We start from the raw sequence: 4,953 nt of genomic DNA, 5'->3' as shown, positions 1-4,953 counted from the left end.
AATACTCAGCCGGTCAGGCAGCATCTGTGGAGAGAGAAACCGAAGATCATCGAGCTGTGAAACGTTAACTCTGTTTCTTTCTCCACAGATGCTGCCTGACCCACTAAATAATGTTTATATTTCAGATTTCCAGCATCCATGGTATTTTGCCTCCATCTTTTGGTCTTCACTTCACTCTGCCCTTGGCTGCTCACATCTCCCTCCCAATTTGACACTACTTTCCTGCCGAGCTTTTATCCTGCTGCCGTCCCAGGCTCTTGTCACCTTGGATCCGTACATGACCTCCCTATGCTCTGATCTATTGCTTTGCTCATTGCGGTACACCACAGGTGGCTTCCGAGCAGTCTCTCAACTGTCTCATGCCCAACATTCACATGTCTGCCATGTTCCTCAAGTTCAGCATCTCTAAAGTTCTCTCCCCCAGCGTCCCAGTTCATAGAATCATAGAATTGTACAGCAGAGGAGGAGGCCCTTTGGCCCCGCGTGCCTGTGCCTGCTCTGAATGAGTTCTGCAATCAGTCCCACTCCCCCGCTCTTCCCCACAGCCCTGCAAATTTTTCCGTTTCAAGTATTTATCCAGTTCCTTTTTGAAAGTTACTTATTGAATCTGCTTCCACTGCCCTTTCAGGCAGTGCGTTCCAGATCGTAACAACTCATTGGTATCCAACTGTACCTTTCTGGATGGTCCTGCAAAATGTCAGTGCTGCTGACAACAAAGGTGCTTCCTCCCAGGACTTGAAGGAGCAGGTTGATATTACAAGCCCGACATGATCTGTCTCATTGGCAACTCCCCTCTCACAGAGACTGAGCTACCTGGCCCACTCCTCCCACCTCACTGTCTGCCCTCCTCCCAACCAAAGCTTTTGGATTCCTATCTCACCAAATCTCATCATTTTACACGGTTTCTCATGCCTGGAGATTTCAGCCCGGTTTGAACTCATTCTGCAGTGTCTCTGAATTCTCCACTTTCTCCCTTTAACTGCAATCACTTAAGAAAACATTTTTTTTTTTTAAAGACAGTCTCCCCCACTGCCAGATATCAGCATTTAAACTATGTTGATCAAATGCCTTTATATCTTACTCCACAGTATGTTACAGCACAGAAACAGCCACTTGTTCCAGCAGGGCAGTGCCTCTAGTCTAACCCCACTCTCCCGCTCACTCCCTGTACCCTTTAATATCCCACCCAGTCTAATCCCACTCTCCCCTCACTCCCCGTACATTTTAATATCCCACCCAGTCTAATCCCACTCTCCCGCTCACTTCCTGTACCCTTTAATATCCCACCCAGTCTAACCCCACTCTCCCGCTCACTCCCCGTACCCTTTAATATCCCACCCAGTCTAATCCCTCACTCCCCGTACATTTTAATATCCCACCCAGTCTAATCCCACTCTCCCCTCACTCCCCGTACATTTTAATATCCCATCCAGTCTAACCCCACTCTCCCGCTCACTCCCTGTACCCTTTAATATCCCATCCAGTCTAACCCCACTCTCCCGCTCACTCCCTGTACCCTTTAATATCCCACCCAGTCTAACCCCACTCTCCCGCTCACTCCCCGTACCCTTTAATATCCCACCCAGTCTAATCCCACTCTCCCCTCACTCCCCGTACATTTTAATATCCCACCCAGTCTAATCCCACTCTCCCCTCACTCCCCGTACATTTTAATATCCCATCCAGTCTAACCCCACTCTCCCGCTCACTCCCTGTACCCTTTAATATCCCATCCAGTCTAACCCCACTCTCCCGCTCACTCCATGTACCCTTTAATATCCCACCCAGTCTAATCCCACTCTCCCCTCACTCCCCGTACATTTTAATATCCCACCCAGTCTAATCCCACTCTCCCCTCACTCCCCGTACATTTTAATATCCCACCCAGTCTAATCCCACTCTCCCGCTCACTCCCTGTCCCCTTTAATATCCCACCCAGTCTAACCCCACTCTCCCGCTCACTCCCTGTACCCTTTAATATCCCACCCATTCTCCCCTCACTCCCCGTACATTTTAATATCCCACCCAGTCTAATCCCATTCTCCCCTCACTCCCCATACATTTTAATATCCCATCCAGTCTAACCCCACTCTCCCGCTCGCTCCCCGTACGTTTTAATATCCCATCCAGTCTAATCCCACTCTCCCTCTCACTTCCTGCATCCTTTAATATCCCACCCAGTCTAATCCCACTCTCCCCCTCACTCCCTTTACCTTTAATATTCCTATTTTTAAATAATTTTTGGACTCTGCTTCAATAACAGTTTGTGGCAAGATCCCAAATGCCAGCCAGCTTCTCTCTGAAGGAATTGTTGCAAACGTCTTCAATTATTTGTGATTGTAAAATTTGTGCCCTCCCTGACGAGCTCATCAGATCACCCCAGAACTTTCTTAACTCCATGAGAAACCCTTGTTCCCAATGTTCTCACTATAACTTGAATCCTTGTGACATTCTAGTGACTCTCTGCTGCCCCTGTTCCGTTGCTTGTCAATTCTTCCGATACAGATGTGCCCACAGCAGTGCACAATGCTCCAGCTGTGAGGTCTTGTACTTCAACATGATCTCTTAGATTCGATTTGCCGCATTATGATCTTATCTATTTGTACTGCCACCTTCAATAACCTTTCTATCTGTACCCCAGGTTCCTCTACTCCCGTTATCCATAAATTCTTTTTCCTTATTCTTGTTTCCAAAATGTATTTGACATTTTTCTGCATTGAGCTGTATTTGACTTGAGAGACAAAAGCTTGTGGCCACCCCTCCTACTGCCCCTTAGTTGTTGTTGCTCGTGCTGTTACAACAACAACAACTTATAGTTATATAGCGCCTTTAATGTAGTGAACCGTCCCAAGGTGCTTCACAGGAGTATTATGCAATAAAAATTTGACACAGAGCCGCATAAGTCGAAATTAGCGCCGGTGGACAAAGAGGTAGGTTTTAAGGAGGAAAGAGAGGCGGAGAGGTTTAGGGAGGGAGTTCCAGAGCTTTGGGGCCCAGGCAACAGAAGGCACGGCTACTGATGCTTGAGCGATTATAATCAGGGATGCTCAAGAGGGTAGAATTAGAGGAGCGCAGACATCTCGGGGAGTGGGGGGGGGCGCGGAGTTCTGGGGCTGGAGGAGATTACAGAGATGAGGGGCGAGGCCACGGAGGGATTTGAAAATAAGGATGAAAATGTTGAAATTGAGACGTTGCTTAACTGGAAGCCATTGTAGGTCAGTGAGCACTGACTTGGTGCGAGTTAGGACACGGGCAGCCGAGTTTTGGATCACTTTTAGTTTACGTAGGGTAGAATGTGGGAGGCCAGCCAGGAGTGTATTGAATAGTCAAGTCTAGAGGTAACAAAGGCACCGATGAGGGCTTCAGCAGCAGATGAGCTGAGGCAGGGGCGGAGACAGGCGATGTTGCGGAGGTGGAAATAGCCGGTCTTAGTTATGCTGCGGATATGTGATCGAAAGCTCATTTCCAAGGTCAAATATGACACCAAGGTTGCGAACAGTCTGGTTCAGCCTCAGACAGGAGTTGGGGAGAGGGATGGAGTCAGTGGCTAGGGAACGGTGTTTGTGGCGGGGGCCGAAAACAATGGCATTGGTCTTCACAATATTCAATTGGAGAAAAATTCTGCTCATCCAGAACTGGATATCGGACAAGCAGTCTGACAATTTAGAGACCGTGGAGGGGTCGAGAGAAGTGGTGGTGAGGTAGAGCTGGGCGTACATGTGGAAACTGACGCTGTGTTTTCAGATGATGTCGCCAAGGGACAACATGTAGATGAGAAATAGGTGGGGGCCAAGGATAGATCCTTGGGGGACACCAGAGGTAACGATGCGGGAGTGGGAAGAGAAGCCGTTGCAGGTGATTCTCTGGCTATGATTAGATAGATAAGAATGGAACCAGGCGAGTGCAGTCCCACCCAGCTTGGACAGTGGTGGAGAGGAGTTGGAGAAGGGTGGAGTGGTCAACAGTATCAAAGGCTGCAGACAGGACGAGGAGGGATAGTTTGCCTTTGTCACAGTCATAAAGGATGTCACTTGTGACTTTGATGAGAGCTGTTTCGGAACTGTGGCAGAAGCGGAAACCGGATCGAAGGGATTCAAACATGGAGTTCCGGGAAAGATGGGCACGGATTTGGGAGGCGACAACACGTTCAAGGACTTTAGAGAGGAAAGAGAGGTTGGAGATGGGGCGGTAGTTTACAAGGACGGCGGGATTGAGGGCTGGTTTTTTGAGCAGAGGGGTGATGACGGCAGATTTGAGGGAGAGGGGAACAGTACCCGAGGAAAGAGAACCGTTAACAATGTCCGCTAACATGGGAGCCAGTTTGGTGGGAATAGGGTCAAGGGAGCAGGAAGTGGGTCTCATGGACAGAATGAGCTTGGAGAGATCATGAGGTGAGATCGGAGAGAAGCTGGAGAAAGATGTGAGGTCAGGGCTGGGGCAGGGGGCTAGCTTGGAGAAAGTTTGGCCCAGTGGGCTAGGAGAAGGGAGGGCAGAGGCAACAGATTGCTTTTCGAGGTCCTAGAAGAGTCTAAAAGAGCGATGTGGTTCCATTAAATCATTTTATAGTCCTCTACAATGCTGACTACTATAGTGACCGAGATTTTGGCTACTATAATTTTATTTTATTTTTAAATTAATCCGTCCCTAGCTCAGCCTGTACAAATTCGATATGTTTCCCACCATCCAAACTGATGGGCGATGTAATGGGCATCTTGCATAATGTTGAGTAAGCAGCTTTCTGCAATTAGTTAATAATTAGATGTGGACAATTCACACATTGTGCAGCAGAAAATAGCTGCGTGCTAATTGTGAGGAGGTTCAGTCACACTGTTGTCACGCTATTTACACAAAGGAAAGATGTGGGAGAAAGGCATGTTTGGCAGAAATCATTAACCCCTCCCTATCCACTGTCCCGAACCTTTTCAAGACCACTGTCATTGCTCCACTTTGTGG

Source organism: Pristiophorus japonicus, chromosome 22 (assembly GCF_044704955.1).
Source record: "Pristiophorus japonicus isolate sPriJap1 chromosome 22, sPriJap1.hap1, whole genome shotgun sequence".
NCBI lineage: Eukaryota > Metazoa > Chordata > Chondrichthyes > Pristiophoridae > Pristiophorus > Pristiophorus japonicus.
This window is presented reverse-complemented; position numbering follows the sequence as displayed.